This window comes from Pinus tabuliformis, chromosome 8, assembly GCF_031772625.1.
Source record: "Pinus tabuliformis cultivar Carrire ecotype Pingquan chromosome 8, CPIR1, whole genome shotgun sequence".
Lineage (NCBI taxonomy): Eukaryota > Viridiplantae > Streptophyta > Pinopsida > Pinales > Pinaceae > Pinus > Pinus tabuliformis.
In genome coordinates this window covers 307,320,851-307,341,817 of record NC_142294.1, presented here as the reverse complement: position 1 = coordinate 307,341,817, position 20,967 = coordinate 307,320,851, and the positions used below count along the sequence as shown (strand labels likewise).

General features: G+C 38.9%; 2 pseudogenes; both read left to right on the top strand.

The window, feature by feature from the left end:
* LOC149235366 (thiamine thiazole synthase, chloroplastic pseudogene) overlaps positions 1-16,132 on the top strand; it is a 42,286-nt pseudogene extending 26,154 nt beyond the window's left edge.
* A 105-nt stretch (positions 16,133-16,237) lies between these two features.
* Positions 16,238-16,889, top strand: LOC149235365 (glucose-6-phosphate isomerase 1, chloroplastic pseudogene; annotated as a pseudogene).
* The last annotated feature ends 4,078 nt before the right edge of the window (positions 16,890-20,967 follow it).

Genomic DNA, 20,967 nt, shown 5'->3' with positions numbered 1-20,967 from the left:
GGTGCACCCCATATGGCCACATTGTCGCTTCCAGGACTGACAATTGGTTTGCCTGTATGGCTCCTCTCAACCTCTGTCGTTCAGAACACCACTATTCCTGAACAATCGAATCAGCAATTAGACGAGTCCAGAGTTACCCACCAACCTTCTATTTCCTCTAATTCTTCCTCTCCTCCTTCCTCTTCGCTTGATGGGGCTGGTAAAGCCAAAAGTAAAGTACCTAAGGAGAAGAAGGAAAAGAAGAAGAAAGAAAAGAAGAAGAAGGAGCCAAAAGCGAATGGGGGCAAATGAGTGTCGTCTAACGAAAATCCACACACTGCACCGACCAGGCCTAAATCACCATGTGTCATTTCCAAGGGAGACCACTATCACAGAGATTGTCCTTGCATCCCTCGGATCTTAAGGGACTGGTCTCCCCGTTTGCACAACCCAGTGTCGTCAACCTCTGATGATCATGTTGAAAACACACCGTCAACTAGTGAAAGTGAAGCCCCAGTACAAAAAGGAAAATATAGATTTCCTTGTAAACTATGCGAAGGCGATCATGCCGTCCACCGTTGTCCCTTCTTAGACGAGGCTAAAAGAGTTTTGGACGATCGTTCGGTTTCACCGTCACGACTTCCTCCTAGATATAAAAAACTCTTGCCGAGTCCATCACCAGTTGAAAATCCGGCTGGCCCGCTTAGGTGGTTGGCTGAAGCATCTATCATTGAAGATAAACCATCTGAATCCATACTAGACGAAAGTCAAAAGGTCGAGGCGGCAGTTGACCCGGTCTTGCCTTTAGAGGTTCCATCTTCAGATGATACATTCATTGAAGAGAACAAGGATGAAACCGTACAAATTATTTTCATAAGCACAGACTCCAACGAACATGGGGGCAATTTACCCGTTCCTTTACCGCAGGAAGGAAGTTTGTCAGAGTCGTACCCGGCCGTCTATTCGGTCCCACCTCCAAGCAACCTAGTTGTCTCCTTCGACTAGAATCAACTAGGCAGACCCCGTTTACCGGCTAGTATACCATTCCGAATTATTGTTCAAATATATAGAATGGTTATGGCTGGTACCATCATAGATGAGGGAGCTTCTGTGAGTATCCTTTCCTCAATTGCTTGGAAAGCGCTTGGTTCGCCATCGCTTTTGCCTGAGATGAGAAACCTGACAGGCTTTGATAAAGGAACCAGTCGACCGTTAGGGATCCTTCCCAATGTGGCCATAACATTGAGAGGGAAAACCGTTCACATGAACGTGATGGTAGTTCAAGGACCCCTGGATTACAATCTACTCCTTGGACAAGACTATATTTATTGCATGAGAGCCATTGTCTCATCACTCTTTAGAGTGATGTGTTTTCCGCACGAAGGAAGAGTGGTCAAGCTCGTAGACCAGCTTTCATTTCCCGGATCACGCATAGAAAATAGTCATATACCATCCCTAAATGGTCTTTTCACGCAAGAAATGTCTCAATCCCCAGTCCATCCACCCGATGAGCGCGAGTGATTCAGGGGGACATGACTGAAACCCAGGGGGCATGCACCCTGTTCTGTTTCGGCAGGAAAACTTCGGTTATAGGGTAGGTTTCCGCGAGAGAATATGACCTCCGTACTCCCGTCCATGATCGGAAGAGGGAGTTGGACTGGAACAAGATTCTCTTGTCAAAGTTATGTGAGTTGGCGGGCATCGCTGCTCACCTTTGTTTATTTCGATAGACATCGCCGAAGAAGTGTTTTGTTTGCGCTGTGAATAGAGCAATCTTTGGGTAGCCTGAAAGAGGTAGGCCTCTCTTGGTAAAACAAATGTTTTAACGGACTAAAGAAGGGGTAACCTTGAAACTCTGTTTTATACCTGGGGGCATGCAAGCGAAGAGCGACTATTTTTTTTTTTTTATTTGTAGGTCCTCTAACCCTTTAAACTCGTAGGATTGGTCGTTTCCTAACTTGCATAAAGGAAGGATGTGGGGCAAAACTCTAAAAGTTGCCGTTTTATATGAGACATTCTTATCACACGACTGGATTAATCGAGCAGTTTTAGCACATAGTTCAAGCTCGTTAAAAAATAAACATAAGACATGAGAAAATGTTTCCACCCACGTTTAAGCTCGTTAAAAAATGAACTATTCCCCGGTAAATAACCATCGTGAATGTAGTACTTCAGCCATTAAAGCCTTGGTCCTGTTTGCACTGTCACCTCCACTTTTTCATTGGCCGATCATTCACCTCCATTTGATTGTTTACCCATTTTGAGGAATAGCTGCAAAGAGTGATCTCACTAGCCATCCTTATGACACTGCCGTGATTGGAAAATTCCAAACCTTACCTGGAATCAGCGTCTACCCATGTTATCACTCGTTCCTCAAAAGACGAGTCTCCTTTAAGCTCTTTTCAATTGACTCGTAAAATATGAAAAGATTGGCGAGCCATTGGCCTTTCCAGCTTGTTAAAGGGGTAGGAAGTGCTATCCCTCCTCTAGATTTTAATCTTTTTGGACCTGAGGGATTATTACACAAAAAGATCGAGCGCTTGTTTTGTTCGGCTCGTTAAAAGTATCGAAAATTCATCCCTTCTGTATTGTTTTATACTTTTTCGGACTTAAGGGATTAGATGACGAAAAAGGAATTTTGGAGTTACCTTTACGTTCCTTTCCAGACTCTCTAAAATTGAAAAGGACCGAGTTATCTTTGTCGTTAAACTCGTTAAAAAGATTAATAGCGACAAACTTGTCTATAGACAAGAACGAGTTTCACTATCGCTAGGCTCGTTAAAACATAGCGATGGGTTTGCCCGAAGGGAAAATTATAGAACAAGCATATGTTATCCTCCTCAAGCTTGACAAAAATAAATAGGTACTGGTCAACAATGATTGGGGAAAATTGGGAAGAAAACTCAAAGAAACTTTATTGGTAGCAAGTCGCTCTTGAACATGACACTTCCACTCCGTGTCTGAGTCGGGTTGGGTTGTTTCATTCACCGGTCACATCACCATGGTCACGCCATACCATCCACATTTGGGGTTAATGCTACCAATCCATCACATCAGTGTCGTCGATATGTTCAAGAGAAGTCATTCAGAGAATTCACCTATGTCTCACCCACTACCATATGTTATACTCCATTCTTTCATGACCACCACCCTGAACCTTATATCACCAGATCGTTTTCACCTCCATTAAAATCATTTGCTCCATTCCGTGTCATTGATGTGGGATTCATTAAGGCCCTCCTGTGATGGATCACTTCTTGTCGACATCAACTCATTATCCAAGAAGTTGATCTAGGAACACCCCATTCAGTACTTTGAAGCTTGCATGCCTCAATGGCAAGTTTCTCACTTCCGGCGACAGGTTTACATCAATGGCCTTCGACCGAAAGATTTTGCGTGGTGTTCGACGCCAAGTCCTTTATTCACAGCACGTGAAATGTACTGCAGTACCTTGAGGGTCATTATCATTATCGGTGATTCCTCTCGTGCTTGTTAACAGTTTACATCATTGACTGGTAATCAAGCGATGTCTTTCCATGTTCAACTTCAGAACATTTCTCACATGGATCGACTTGTACTCCGAGTGAAGATCAGACGAGATTGAAGACCTCGGATCTAGTTTCATCCATCCGGGCTGCGATATATATTCAGGGAAATAAAGGCATTAAATGTACATCATTGCTGCACAGATAATCATCCACTCAAAAGGATGATGGCTCTATCAGAATCATCAGTCTACACTCAGACGGTTGTCTGTCCTATGTACATGAAAATGAATTTATAAAGCTGAGCATGGGAATGCCCGCCTCAGCTAGATCATGAAAATAGTATGAAGATAATGTATTGTATTGTATCTTATTACAGGTCTCCTCCCAGCATTGAAAGAACTTCGGATCCTCATAATAAAGCATTTCACCCGACACCAAAAGGTTAACTGCCTCATACTTTAGCGGGCAACTGTTATAGACATTTTTGGGCCCTACAACCCCAAGCATGAAATGTCCATAAAACAAGGGCTCCTAAGTCCCTAAAAGTGTTGTTCTAACCCCTAAAGGAACAAGGTCAACAAATTACAGCTTCTCCCAGAAGTTTTCCATGAGAAAATGCTCAAAATTGGTCAAAACAGGATCATTTCAGCTGCTCCACTGGCTAGGTGCGTTGCATTGCACCTAAATACACTGTGAGGGTGTGTTGCATTTCAAAAGTCCCTTATGTGGGGTGAGATGGGCGAGAAATGACAAATGGCAGTGTCATTCCGCGAGGTGGAGAGACGATGGAAGCTTCCAGAATCTTCTCCTGTGACATTTGCCTCACTGAATTCGACCAAGGATGAGTAAGAGGCCTTCAGTCTCCAAGTGGAAGCAAGAACTATCATAGAGAAGACACTAATCAAATCACAAGCTGACTCATCCCCCTTACAGATATCTATATATGGATCCCTCATCCCAGAGATCCAGAGGCTGGAATTTTGCATATTGTAAGGAATTGTTGTTGGTTTTTTGAGACAAACATCAGATTGTTGGGTGATCTATGCTTTGTTTGAGGTGAAGAGGGGCTTCTTTGCTAGGAGGTTGATGCTGGGTCGGAACAACTGGTTGTAACTCCTCCTGGATCTTTTCTTGTTTATCAATAAAAGCTATTTGAGTTTTCCTCCATGCTTTTGTATCATTGATGCTTGTTACATTTGTATGGTCAATTTACATCTGATCCTAGATTGTTTATGAATATAGATCCATGTCTTTGTATAGTGCTATGCTTCTGTGATCTTACAAGTACTTTGTGAAGCTGGGTGTGCAAGGGAGCAGGTAGCTGAGGACTATCAAAGAAGAGAGGGATTGAATCGAAGGATTAGCGCAAGACAGAGGTTGGTCTTTCTGTTCCTCTCTATCTATAATTCATAAAGGAAAGACAAAAGTAGTTTTTCTCTGTTTGTTTCTAAGGCAGCTGTCACACCTTAGTGGGATAGAGCAGTTCTATATAAACACTTTTCCCTGTAACAATAAGGTATCATTTATGGGAGATAGTTGAAGTTGTATAGGGACAATCAAGCTCTTGTGCAACAGGTGTAGGGAGAAAAAAGAAATTCTACCCTTTGTACATAAATAAAGTATGTTGGTTGAGATTTAAAATTAGATTTGTGTTGGTTTTTTTAGAGTCAATAAATATTGGTTATTCTCTATTTTCGAGAGTAGAAGTCGTTAGAATCTTGCAAGATAAGGTACACTATGTGAAAATGTGGAACACAACACATTGAAGGGAGTTCTACACAATATTAGTGTTAGAATAGATTGAACGCAATGTTGGGAGTGTCTTAATTAAAGAAATCTTATGCATAGAAGTTAGGTGACTGTATGGAAATATCAAACATGGAAGGTTATTTTAATATGTGATGCAACCTACAATAGAAGTACTTCAGCCGAAGGCTAAAGCTAGGATCATGATGATGGTAGACAATGTGAAGTAAGTCGCATGTGAAGATAGAAGAATGATCACCTCTATTATACGGAGTCAGAGTTCGAGGTCAAATGGACTATCTGACCACCTTTGCAAACTAATATACTAGGAAAATAAGTTTAACCTCATCATTTTTTTTCCAAACCCATGGAGATAGGAGAAGGACTGAGTGGCTCAAGACGAGCCATGGTTTTGTGTTAGCAGCTTGTTAGAGGCAAAAAAAATGATTTTTTTTTTGGTATTAGTGTAGGTGACCACACAAATTAGAGTGGCACATAAGAAGAGCATCAAAAGTGCAGTAGAGAGGTTAGCGCAGGAAACAAACACATGGCATATGGAGGCATCACATGAGGAAGATTGAAATTTCAAGTAGGTGAGGATCCGTGTGAGTAAATCTTGGTAGTTGGGATTTTGGGATGATTGAAAAAGGAGAAGATGGTCATTGTGGCAGAGGAATCTGAAGATATTTATAGATGGAAATATTTCGGTAGAGTAATGAGTTGGTAATAAATATTTTCAGCAGGCACTATTAGGTGGTTGAATAGGATGGGCCGACATGGAGGGAAGCCAACAGGGAGGAGAAGTAGGTCGAGGAGTACTGAGAAGCCTAATGACCATTAAGAAGGCTCGTTCATCTTAATTCAGGGGTGAATAAGATTAGTGATGAATTTTTGATGTTGTGTTTTTGGTTATGTTGTTGTTAATTAGTCAAGCATAGTTGGTTTGTGTGTTTGTAGTTGTTGTGTAGCATATTTGAGATGAAACACTCTATGTTAGAGTCAATAATATCTTTACATTGTAATTGCTGATGTAATGTGCTACGGGTGGATATAGTAAGGCTAGTGAGCCAAATTTCAAGTGACTTCTATTATAGCGTGCTACGCATGTTCCCTTATTTTGAAGTAATGTTAGTGGATTGCCCCAAATATGCTGATGTATGAATATGTTGTGTTATTATTATTGCTTCTTGGTTATTGGTTGTTTAAATTTACAATGTCGAGTAAATGTTTATTAATATCTTTCATAGCATGGAGAGTTGATAACATTGTTATATTCTTATCATAATACTCATATGCTTGTTGAATGGTGAGCTATGTTAATATGGTTGAAAGTGTTGTTGTGAGGAATGAGATACTTTGTCATAATAATGTTGTGGGTATTAAAGAATGAGCTAATTAGTTAGTTTAAGAACCCGTGAAGTCCCGCAAAACACATAATCTCATAATGGCTATGAGTCTTTCCGTTAGGTGATTTGACGCTCGTGCAGTAAGTTAAAATTATAATGTCACAAAACTGTAGTAATCCCATTTTACTATGGAAAACCGGTTCCAGTAGTCCCCCATAACACCTTGGGTGAGACATCATTCACTTTATGGTTGATGTTGAAAGGGTCAGTTCTTAGCGGGTTTGTTAGCTAAACTACACACCAAATCCTAGGTTTATCAGATCCTGGTGTACTAGTAGACACCAAGCCCACCAAATCAACGCCTTCCACCCCCAAACTAAGGGCCATATAGAAATAATCAATAGGATGATTGTGAAAATTTTGTGCATGTACAACTCCAAGAATCCATGAACATGGGATGAGAGTCTCCCCTATGTTCAACACAACTAAAACATAGCTCTCCATAGCTCCATTGGCCACAACCCCTTTCAGGTGCGCTTGAGATTTCAAGCATTGGGTCTCATTGATGTCGCACTACCCTTTGCAACTACATAGGATGTTAGCATCCAGGTGTTGGCATTGATGTCAACTATAAGTCAGCCTTGTGCTGGAATTAATGTCATAGCTAGATGAGCTTGTGCATAGTCATGATGTATTCTATTTCTTAGCATGCAACTCAGAGGTGTTGAAGATGATGTGATGTAGGTGGTTGTAGTTCTAGGTTGACATTTTAGTTTTCCCTAATTTAAGATACAAACACATTTTAAAATAGAGAAATCTATGTTTGTAGATATGCTAACCCAAATTTCTTGTTGTCAATAAGCATTTGTAACCGAGATTTTGCATGGATTACTAGTGTTCGTGGACCTGCATGTGGACAACAAATATCTACTGGATTTACCAACAATTTTCCCATGATTTTGGTTGAGTCCAAAGGTAGTTCAAAGGAATTTTATTTGTTTTCATTGATTTTGTCCTTCAGGACATTGTGGAGCATATTAAATGTGCTTTAATTGGTCCAAATTGGTTTTGGGAAAATCAGTTTAATATCCTCAGTTGTGGTTTGACAAAAAGGTTAGATATGTGCGCTTTGATCTAGTCACAGTTGAATTGGTCCGTAATACTCACAATTGTTCTATTCCAAGTGGAATGCGATTAATTGGTGGAGTGCATGGAATTGAATATATTTAATGTCATTTTGGTTTGAATCAACATAGGGGTAAATTAGTTTTTTTAATGGTTATATTGTGGATCCATTTTCTAACTAGACACAAGGTTGATTCATTTTGTAGATGGTGTGAGATTATTGGTCAATTTGATTAATGCAAATATAATTAATGTGAAGTCTAATTAGATCCAAATGAAGAGACCTTGAGTGAGATCATTGGCAGACTGTGTGAGGATGGGGAAATCAAATTTAATATGTCATGTCATAGCTTGAATTAAGATTTATCCTTGTGTGTTCTGATGGGAAAATTCATTTCCACCGTGGAGTAATGTAAACAAATATCTATGACACTTGAGTATGTAGAATGCTAATCTAATTGCATGTGATTTGTGTGGTGCAAGCTATAGTGCTTGGAAATAAAGTTTTATTGGGCATACCTATGTGGCATCCTTGAGTTATTAGTGAATGCAAGATTGGATCAATTTGAAAAGAAGAAGAAACTTGTGTGTGTGGTGTACTTATAGTTGGTATGTGTGAGTTGAACATAGCATGCAATGTGGTATGGACAGAGTGATTCAGTGTGAGTTTCTTGTCTTTAATGAATGATTGTGTGATCTAGTTGATGCAATTGACAAAATACTAGACCGAGCTAACAAGTGTCTGTCTACGTGCCTGTAAGAATATTTGGATCTTAGTTTTCTTTCATAATGTGTGACTACCTCATATGGAAAGAAGAAATGGATCTAGGTACCTATATAAATGACAAAGCAAGGGTATAATCCGTGTGATAATTTGTTGATAATGGATATGTTTGTTTTTGGGTTGTTGAATTGACTGAGTTTTATGTTGCTTGGTATTATTTTTTATGATGTTGGGTGTTAATGGCAACTTGTTGAGATTATTTCAAAGAGTGTATGACTATATGAGCCTTTTTTGAGTTAGTCTTGTCATGTATGGCATAGTATAGGTCGGAGTATTGGAGTATATATGCTTGAAGAGGTATGGCTATGTGAGTGTTGTATGGTTGGGGGTAGATTATGTTATTGTTGATTAATTATGGGAAAAGAGTGACAATGCTTACTTGTTGTTTGTCTTAGTGGAGTATGTTGAAGAGCTAGGGCTTGATGCATGTGTTGAGTAGAGTATGTATTGTAGAGATAGTTAATGTGCTAGGGGTTGTATTGTTGAGAGGCTTGTTGTTTTGATGCATTGTTATTGAGTAGAGATTCATGGGCCTAGTTTAAAAATGTATGAAAGGTGGTACACAATGGTTTAAAGGTTAGGGCATTCAGGGAAAGTGGTGGATTGTTGATAAGGGAGTAGTGCCTTCCTTCAGGTGGTGGCCTGAGAAAATATTTTGGAGTTGGAGCCTCCAACAAATCAGTATCTACAGAGTTGGTTGGGAGTGGGTGCTTTCAAGAGGGTTGTTTCCTATGGCTTATTGGGGGTTGGTGCCTCTAGCAGATGAGTGTCTGTAAGTAGTTGCAAAAGTTTTGGGTTCCATTAGGTAGTGGCATCGAGTGGGTGATTGTTTGCATACATTGCAAGTCATATCTTTCACATTGGTGGTGTCCAATGAATGATATAAAAGAAGATTTTAAATAATAAGAAGAAGAATACAAAGAGTATGGTGGTTTTTCTCCCGGAATGATTTCCATCCAATATATGGTGTACATATAGTTAATGATTTTTGTATTGATGTTTCATGTTCTACTCATATGTTTTGTTGATCTTATGCCCTGATCATGCATGTATTATATGTTCTTAATGTATATTGTGTTAGTGCTCATTGATTATTCAGTTAAGTGTTGAAAGAAAAGGTAAAAAGTTGTAAAATATGATCCATATGGTACAATATTGATACACCCACCCCACCCCCTCTTAGTATTATCAAGCACCCAACAATTGGTATCATAATGGGTGATTTCAGGTGCAACTTGACTATTGGAAGGCATATATGAGTAAAAACAATTCTGATGGATCATCAAAGTGTGGCTCTGCTCAATGCTACAAACTATCAAGTATGGAGTGAAAAAGTTAAATTTGAATTGTTGGATTGTGGATCTGATGTTTGGAAGCTAGTGTGTGAAGACTATGTCAAATACCTCCTTTAAAACAAGTGCAACTGAAGAATGCTCAAGATAAGTGTGTGATCTACATCAATCTTCACGATGCAAATATGGAGAAGGTAATGGATCTCAAATCAACAAAGGATATATGGGGCATACTACAAGTTTTGTATGGAGGAGATACCAATAGAAACAATGGAGAGTTGGAGAAGAAGAAAATAAAGAAGAAGAAGAAGAATTGATCTCATTAGAGATATTATTAGCCTAGTGAGATCCATCCCCATAGTGTGAATGGAGCAGTAAATCATTAAGAGGATAAATAAGAAAATAAAATTGAAAGAGAATCAGATGTGTTGCAACAAGGTAGATCTAAAGGTAAAAATTATGATGAGTTATTTCTTAGTTATGCATTAGATAGTTTAGATGGTAGCCACTTAGAGCTTAATAGTCAAGATGATGATTGTGACAAAATGCTAGCTCTTGAAGTTGAACATGATTTAGCCATGGTTGTAATAGAGAAGTTTACTATTGAAATAAAAAGATTAACATCTAAAAAACTATGATCAGAAGAGATTTATGCAAATATTTGGTGAGAATGAGAATGAGATCAAGGAGGAAGTCATTAGCTTGAAAAACTAGTTGGAGGAAGCTAAAAGAGTTCAAGATTTGATGGGTAGCCAACTAAAAGAGAGAGATAATCAATGTGAAAAGCTTGAGGCTAAAATTGTCTCAATGAGGTAGAAGTTAGAACAAAAATACAATGATTTGAATTTGGATAAGAGCATCAAGGTCTTGGACAACATTCTTAGAAGCCAAATATCTCCCTTGGTCAAATTGGGTCTTGGATTTCATAAAGGAGAATCCAATTCAGTAGTAGGTGAAAACAAGAATGAAGAACCTATAAATCCTATAACCATAAATGGTAGAAACAAGAGAAGAAAGAGAAGAAACAAGAAACAAAACCAACATTCGAGGAGAGAACCAAGAAGAGCCCCTATATTAGGAATACCATTCGCTCCAAGAGAAGAATATGGAAGATTCAAAAGGAGAAATAACAACTCATTTCTCCTTTGATGAATGAGGTTGAATGATACATATGTCATAGTTTTGCACAAGTTGCAACTAGTTGTAGAACCATATTATTCATATCTTATCAACAAATTATGCAACAGTTTGGGAAACAAAGGAGATCAACAAACGTTAGGTATACTAGTGCATTTTCTAGTTATTGTTTTTTATGTAACCTATTTGGCCACAAGGGAGTTGATTGTATATCTCATGCATGGAGTAGAGGTGTGACCAATGCAAGGCAGATATCTAGTGTGAACAACAAAAAACTGTTGGAATCACGATTATTGTTACACCAAAACCCACAGGTGTTGGTAAATGGATGCATCGCTAGAGTTAATGGATCTACAAGGGGTCGTTAATGACATGTCATGAAACACACGAGGTATGTTAGTTATCTAATGTCCAACAATATCCCCCTGCTGCCATGATCTGAGTGTGATTCGAAATCGAGACCTTTGGCTCTGATACAACTTGTTGGAATCACGATTTCCGTTACACCGAAATCCGCAGGTGTTAGTAAATGGACGCATCTCTAGAGTTAATGGATCCATGAGAGGCAGTTAAGCACATGTCGCGAAACACATGGGGAGTGTTGGTTTATCCAATGTCCAATAAAGATAAGATCCTTTTGCCTTATATCTTAGTCATGTGAGATGCTACACTTGTGAAAATGTTGGTCACATGACTAGAGATTGTAAGTTGTTTGTGTTTTCATGCTAAAATAGGAAAAAGGACAAGCTAATCCAGAGTACACCTAGTAGAAAACCAAAGGAAAATGCACATACCAACAAGCAGCCTACCAAAGTGTGGAAGAAGAAATAGGAACAACAAGTGAAGTGCAGTATAACTCTATTAAGATTTGAAGAAGATGACCAATGGTGCATAGACAATGGATGTTCCCATCATAGTTAGGGCACAAGAGAATATTCATCTTCCTAAAGAAAACTAAAGCTGGCCATGTTATTATTGGAGATAATGCTCCAACTAAAGTGTTGGTTAAGTTAAGGCCAACCTTGGTGATGAGAAAACAAATGTAGTTGATGTGTTGTTAGTTGAAGGCTTGAAGCATGAGATCTTGAGTATTAGGCATATGGTAGATGGAGGAAAAGAAGTCATATTAAACTCCAAAGGTTGCAACATTCAGAAAGAAGGTTCATAGAGGTTGATATCCAAAGGAATCAAGACTCTAGACAATGTGTACGTGTTGAAGGGAAGAGTAGGCAAAAGTAAGAGATTGAAGATAATATCTTTCACTTCATATTCATAGTAGGAGAAGCTAACCCCACTACAATCTATTATTCTTATATTTATTCACAAGAGGATTGTGGAATAGTAATGTATGGCCTACATGTTCTTATGGGGAACATATGGAAACATCATGGATTGCATGAAGACAAGATGAAGACAAGTTGCGGCAGAAGCATGGCATGATGAAGTGCCTAAAGGCATAGTTAGGATTGTAGGATCAATGAGAAGTTTGGATAAGCAAGAAGGTACATGAGCTCAGGGGGAGATGTAAATGGAATTAGGGTTTCAAGGGTTGCATACTATTTTTCATATTGCTTTCACTCACTTTTGTAGTAGATCCATATGGTTTTAGTCATGAGTCAAAAGTTGTAAATCAGCCTTGTATGTACTTATTCATGATTATAATTTGTCAAGTTGGTTAAGTAGCCCTTGTGTTAGGCATGCATAGAAGGAAGACATTTTGTTACAACCATGTATGCACCTTTGAGTGCAAGATTTAGCTATGTACTTCCAATTATATAGCCATGTACTTGCATTGTATATCATTGTTATCATTTGTAATTGTTAGTTGTGGAGTCATTGGTCTAGTTGATGTAGTCTCTTGCATGTGGCAAGGAGGTATAGATAGCAACAAAATTTATTAGACAACAACATGAAAAGTTGATTGCAACACTAGCACATGTTGCAACAACAAAATTTATTAGACAACAACATGAAAATTTGATTGCAACACTAGCACATGTTCAAGGGAAGCATGTTCATCATGATTGTTGGCCATATTGTCATTGACGCCACATTCTATGTAGGAGCCACAAGTATGAGCAGTCACATTGTTTGATTTCTAATGCCTATTTTGTAGAATGTGTTGAAGTTGATTATGCCATCAGAAAATAATTGATACCAACATAGTACAATTGGTGTCACCATGGTGTTCCAAGCGAGGTGTGGTCACCCTTTGCCATTAATGTCAAAGGGGGCGAGTGAGATAAACCACTATTGGAGAATGAGATCAGTCAGCTAGAAGAGAATAAAAGCCAATAAAGAAGATCAATTAGTGATTTGTTTGTGGTGTTTCCGTCAATGCCAAAGAGAGAGATTGTTGGCAGCCTGGTGTTGGCATTGATGTCAAATATGGAGTCAGCGTTATATTGGCATTGATGTCAACAACTAGATAATATTTTGCATGTTGTTGATGTATTATATTACTTAACATGGTGCTTAGGGGTGTTGAAGATGATGTGATGTGGGTAATTATAGTTTTGGGTTAAGAGATTTTGATTTTCCCTAATTTATGTTATCAATGTAGTTTAAAATAGAGAAGATGGATTTACAAATATGGCAACCCAAATTTTAAGTTGTCAAGAAGTTTTTGTAACCCATATTTTGCATGGATTTCTAGCGTCCATGGACCCGTGCATGGAGAAGGAAAATCCTCAAGCTTTACTAGCGATTTGACGATGGTTTGGCTGGACCTGTGCATCGAGAAGGAAAATCCTCGAGCTTTACTAGCGATTTGACCATGGTTTGGTTGAGTTTGAAGGCACTTCGAAGGAATTTGATTTGGTCCTTCACGACATTATGGATCATATTGAATGCGCTTGATTTGGTCCAAATATGTGTTGGAAAAATCACCTTAATATGCTTGGTTGTGGTTCAACCAAAAGGTTAGATGTGTGTGCTTTGATCTAGTCACGGTTGAATTGGTCCATAATTCTCACACTTGTTCCGGTCCAAATGGAATTTGATTGTTTGGTGGAGTGTATGGAAATGGATACAATAATCTAAATAGAAAGTCACATTCACCCATGTTATTTACTTATCATAATTGCTTATGATAGTTACGTATGGTATTTCCTTATAATATTTGCTCATGGTAATTACTCATGATAATTACCCATGATAATTATGTATAGTCTATGGTATGTGCTCATAGTAATTACCCATGGTATCCACCTATGATAGTTACCCATGACATCTAGCCATGATATTGTAAGTCATAAAATTATAAATTTGAGCCTCACTTTGTAAAAAAGACAAATTGGTCTACCACAATGTAATCATTTTAATAAATATCTATTTATGTGTTTCTTCTCTATCATTGTTTCAATTTATTAGATCTTGTGTGTCCCAAGAAATGGACCAATGATATTAGAGCGGGGATACCTGCCCAGTTGATATTTTTTTAAGTGAGACCGGAGTTTGATCAGATTTGGGATGTTTTGGTTTTGGGTCTGGTAATTCTTTTTTTAGTAGATTTTCCATTCTTGTTGTGAATCGATAAGATTTGAAGTTTCTCGCTACGGATCAAGATATATCAGTTATCTGGATTAGTATAGATTACTATGGTCGAGATATCCCTTCCATCCACTTGGTATCTACAAGACCAAAATGTTAATGTTGAAGACCCAACAATGTTGGATAGATCTGACATATGTATATATGTATATATATATATATATATATATATATATATATATATATATATATATATATCTACATATATATATATATATATATACATATATATATATATATATATATATCTTTACGCCTTGAGCGGCGAGAATAGTGTTCAGAAAAAAATCAACAAAAGATTTAGGCTCTCTCTCTGTCCCAAGTTATTTTCATGAAATTAGGTTGGGTTATTCTGTCATGCAAACCTCAGCGGCCTATAAACCAAACCGGTGAGGAGGAATTTTAGTGGATCTAGGAAGCCGAAGAAGCACCTATAAGCAGTTTCTCTTAGACTTTTGTATCCTCTTCTCCTCCTCCAAAGTCGATTGTGTTTTTCAGATAGACAGATCGAGGTTATATTCTCAGGATCCCTATATTCTGATCAAAAAAATTATGGGTTGGAGACATATTGGTACTCAGATTTGCACGCTGAGTTCTTAATATCGTGCTTGTGAACATAAGTTCAAACTTTTAGTTGTGCTTAAATTTCTGGTATTGTTATAATCCACATTTTTGCATCAGATCGCCTTACTGTCCGAGACATGGTTCATTTGCTTCAACTTGGTTTCTCCAGGTTCATCCATTATATTATGTCGTTCTTCAATGCTCACTTCTGCATATTTCCTCTTAGTCCATACCATAAATGGAAGATGTCATCAAAACGCAATAGTTTAACAGGGTTATTTTAAGTGTAATTTTGAGGTATTACAACAAATGAAATTTATTGAGAAGGACCCACTTGGATAAAAAAATATTGGCAAGTCACTTAATGGCTACTTTTTCTATGAGCCCTTAACTAGAACTTGGCATTCATTTGAGTCTGCAATGAAATGACTCGGTGAAGAAGCCTTTGACAACTGAAGATGCTCGAGAATTCTCATATGCAGCTCAATATGGAGATATCACTGAAGAAGGGAAAAAGAATGGAATCCCTTACATCATCCTTGGCCTTTGCTCGTAGCCTGGTGTGAAAAAGAGAAGTCGATGAACGCCAAGGGTAGGGCATGGCTCAGAGGCCAGCTATTCTCTGCCATGGTGGCGAGGAAGCCTGCACATCTCTTCCTAGATGAGATCATTGTCCCCTATGAAGAAGTGGAGGAATACAGGGTCATCGAGCACACGACGTTGTTCACCTCAATTAACATGAACAAAGTGTTGGTCAGGCCCAACGCGAAGCTATTCAATGTTATGGCCGCTATGAGTCTCATCATAAAGGAGGGATGAGTGTCTAGTGACGTGACCGACTCAACTTTGGTATCTGTTAACCACGATACGCAATGATGTATGGACCCTAATGTTATGGATTCCAAGGTCGTGGTCAGATCCTGTGGCCATGATGGACCCTTCAGATCCACTAGTGTCAAGAGTTTCAAGAGAATTAGCATGACCGACGAGGTACCCAACATGAAGACCCTCATTCTTCGACTCACCAGGGAGATTGTGCTCAACATAATCGTGACTGATATGGAGGTCATCGAGATCGATGGCTCCCCTAGAATGGGGTCAAGTTTTGGAGCAATGTAAGAGTTTGAGGCCAACCCCATTGCTAATCTGGACGAGGGACACACAGTCAGTCATTATTAGGTCAAGTATTCGAAGCGTATGCGGAATCCTTTTCTAAAACAGTAGATTGATAATCCACTCGACACCTTCTGCAAATTTGAGGAGAATATTATCAGTGGAACAATCAAGCCACCATCCTCCCCATTATGTCATGTTACTCAAGGGCTATCAGTTTTAATTAAAGGGTCTCCTCCTCTGAAGATAATATTTAATCATAACAAAGATCCTGCAAAAATTGATCACCAAATTTCAGAGCTTGGGCCAGAACTTGCTTGCTTCAGCCCTGGTGATTGTTACCTCAAAGAGTGGAGGAACTCCAACAACGAGAAGAAGATTTTTAGAGGTGCAGAAAGCCTCCTGAAAGAGTGGAGGAATGCCAACAACGAGAAGAAGATTGTTAGAGGTGCAGAAAGCCTACTCAAAGAGTGGAGGAACGCCAACAACGAGAAGAAGATTGTTAGAGGTGCAGAAAGCCTTCAGTGAAACAGGCCTTGATTTTTCCAAGCAAGTTGTGGCCATTAATCAGGAGAATTCATTATTAGACAACACTACGGGGATAGAAGGATGGATGGCGGGATTTCCAATGTTTAATTGGGTTGGAGGCCGAACATCTGAAATGTCAATTGTCGCACTGCTTCTAGCAACGCTTCAAGGTACTGATATCATGGAAATAATCAGTGTGTCTTCCGGATTAATCACATGTCATAGAATTGGTTGACGTTTCGAACCAACTAATGTGGTTCATCCTCATCCTCACCATTTGTCCTGATGATGAACCACATTAGTTGGTTCAAAACGTCGACTAATTCTATAACATGTGATTAATCCTGAAGACAATCTGATTATCGATATGGATCACAAAAATCTGAGATCTAACATCATGGAAATACTTACTAGTGCACTATGTTAGTGTTGGGCCTCTAATGGTAAAGAGCCCAAGGATAGGTTTGTTCTTCCTTATAAAGATATCATTCCTTTATTTAGTTGTTATTTGTAAAAACATGTCATCAAATCTCTTAGAAAATAGTTTGATTTAGACAGGAATTGGGTCAAGCAAGGCCTAACAATATATGGAAACAAAGGAAGCACATATCAACATGTCTATATTTAATAACTAAGAGGAGTTCACAACTTCTTTGTAATCTTCATTGAGATGCTTTGTAGTGGACCACCAGGCCATGACTAGGAACTTGAACTTGGTTTTACTTGTGGGAACTACCTTTTTGGTATGCTACAGGGGATAAGATGTATGCTTCACACAAACAATTGGGAGTCTTTAACAATGATAGTGCACGAAATAACTTCTCGATCAGTGGGGGCCATGACTACTCTATATGAGCATGTTGTAGGTCTCTATGCTAGCTCCATGAATGTCAATGCTTATCGTCAACTTGGTGTGGAAGTAAGAATAAAGGAAGTTGAAGAAGTATTGACACTTCAAAAGAAGGCCCTTTTTGTTTTGAATGAGGTCAATTGCAAAGAATCCATTGAGCCTTTGACATCATCCCCAATAGAGGAATGATGTCATTCTGTAGAACCAATAGAGATGATATTATGATAGAATACCCCTCTCAATGCCATGGTAATGTCATGGTGGGACTATGAAGTCACAAAAATGGGAGTCAAAATTGTCAAACTTCAGTACTTGGAGGAAGCTTTTACAACATCTCATTAGATAATGAAAATCTAAAAAGATATGCCACCTATCTCAAGGTCCATTATAGGGTATCTCTATCCTCATAACCTCGTTCATCATGGTTATGGTTCAACCACGCAACACCCTTGCCAACAAAGTCCATTTGTTAGGCCACACACTATCAACGTCATAGTTGGCCCACAAGCATTACTAGGTATCTCTATCCTCGTATATTCATTCATCATGGTTATGGGTCAACCACAATAAAACCCTTATCATCTAAGCCCATTTTCTAGGCCACACACTGTCAGAATCACAATCGGCTCATAAGCATTACAGGGTGTCTCTATCCTTGGATCTTCATGTGTCATGGTTATGGGTCATCCACAAACCATCAAATAGGGGTTAACCACACAAAACCCTTTCCTTAGAAAACATTTGGTTTTGGGTCATCCATAGCTCATCTTCAACAAAAGCTTCTCCAAAGGGAACTTCATTCAATGGGGACTTGTTGACAGTGTTGGATACCGCCAACATACAGGGGGTCTCCTCAATGTGAAGCCCCGATTAGACCTCACACCATTTGCAGTAGGAACCCCATGTGGAGTATCAACTCGACCACCATAACTGTAAGATTTCCCTTGGTTTTAGTGAATAGCATAAGAGATCATATACATAACCCTTGAACAAGCAAGTAAGTTGACATTGTGAAACACCAATTTTAATTTGTAAAAGGATACTTTCACGTGGGGGGACACAAAAGTGAGCCTCGAGAAGGAAGTAATTATACTAACCTAAGAGAGACACATGAGCAAAGAAAATATTTGTTAGTTATCTAGTGAAATAGTTCACATGGACACAATGATCATTAAACCACATACATCACACCTTCAACCATATAACTACCCAGGCCACCGAAATAATTAAATTTCCTTAGTACATATGAATGAAACATATATATAGAAAAAATCTAAAGAATATTCCTAAGACATTCACAATACATGCATGAAATGTGTTGGCTCATCGAGCTTCATTATTAGGAGAAAGATCCAAGTACACAGTTACAATAATGAGGCACTAGTTCCAGTAGTGGAACATTAAGTCACTTCTTGCTTCTCCAAAGAATAGTTTTCTCTCCGCTGTCAAGTAGAGAAGCCAAGACTAGCTCTCCAAAGCTTAAGCCTCCAAAATCCTTTTTCTCAAGTTATGACGTTGCTTTTGTAACAAGAGGAATGACCTTTTATATCCTCATGACTCTTAGACTACCCTCGTGACTCTTGAACTTCTTAATATTTCATTTGGACTTCTAAACAACTCTTGAACTTCTAAATGACCTTTGGACTTCTCTATGTGAATTTTGAACATATATGACTGTGAATCTTCATGTTCCACATATGACTCTCGGACTTCCACACATTACATTTTGTCTTTTTCTTGAGAATACATCAATGAATTCCACATGATGATGTGACATGATACATGGACACACATCAATTATTATGATGACAGTAGTACAAATTACAACTTGACAATGATGACATGAACTTCATGATGAGGTGGAAATGCAAAGTTGTCTTCCTTGTTTCTTGATCTTGCATTCTCGATGATAGATATGATCTATGCTTCATCTTCGTGAAAGGTCCACTTTGTTGCTTGTTTTCACCCTCCAAAGGGTCTTTGATAAATATGAGAATCCTTTGATTCATCACGCAATATCTTCTTTCTGTCTTGGTCCATGATCTGCTTCATGTCTTCATGATTTTTCTTTTTTGTTCTTCTTCTATGCAGGTGTTTATGCTTTTTCCTTACTATCTGCTTGAGTATCTCCTTGTCATGCTGATATAGTACTCCTACGAATGAAGACCATTCATGGAAAGGAAAAACAAGACTTATAACATCTATTATATCACTACTTAGCTCATCTAATGATCATCTCATCATAGGCCTATGAGAGGATTAAAAGAAGAAATCTTGATTAGGAGGGCGCAGTCAAATGCATCAAGGTTCACAAGAAGCCTTCAAGGTGCACTTGTGCACTCAAGCAAGAAAATTGAGATCTCAAGGGTGCATGGGTGAACTTTGACGAGATGAAGGAGTGAGGATTCAAGCCTTCAAGCCTTCAAGGTGTGCTCATGCACTCAAAGAGACTAAGAAGGTGCAAGAGAACACTCCAAAGAGATGAAGGAGTGAGGCTTCGAGCCTTCAGGCCTTCAAGGTGTGTTCATGTGCTCAAAGAGACTAAGAAGGCGCAGGGGCGCACTCTGAAGAGATGAAGGAGTGGGTCTTTAGGCCTTTAGGCCTTCAAAGTGCACTCATGTGCTCATGAGGACAAGGAGGATGCAAGGGCACATGTCGAAGAGATGAAGGAGAAACACTCAAACCTTCAAGGTGTGCTCATGCACTCAAAGATGGTGCAATTCTTCATGCCAAAGGATTGTGCTCAAATGGAGGCTTCGTGCTTCATCATTGCGCCATGCACTCTAATTGAAGGATGAAGCTTCCTGCTTTGTTATTGTGCCATGTGCTCTAAGGCTCTATGCTTCGTGAGTGCACCATTTGCTTGAGGAGAAAACAATTCTTCGACTCGAAGGAGTGCGCTCATAGTCCCGAAGTGTGCTTGTTGTTATAAAGTGTGCTCAAGATTTGAGAGTGTGCTATTGAAGGCATGAATGTCCTTGTTTGTCTAGAGTTTTCTTTTTATGGGAGAGAAGGTCTTTGTTCTTCTGAAGTGTGCTTTTTCACTGAGCATCTAAACTACACTTCGTTGTTTTCAAGTGCGCTTTGTTGTCTCAAAATGCACTTCGTTGTTTCAAAGTGTGCTTCATTTTTTTGCAATGTGCTTCAACTTTGGAGGGCATAGTCATTATCCAACCGTGACTACTTTTTCATCTGGAATGTGCTTTTCACTGAGGGAGGCAGCACAAGGCTAGGTGACTTATCCTTAGGAAGTACTAATGCACTGTGAGAGGGAGGAGACCTTAGAAAAGACTTAGTGCACAAGTATGGGAGGAAATATATGTCAATGAGGCTCATGAATAAGTTGCGCTTATCACCTAGTAAGAGGATTAATGCCTTTAGAACTTGCGCTGGGCTAAAGGACCAAGAAGAGCTCTCACAATGGCTAAGTGTGGGACCAACAGAGTAGGAGAAAGAAATGCAT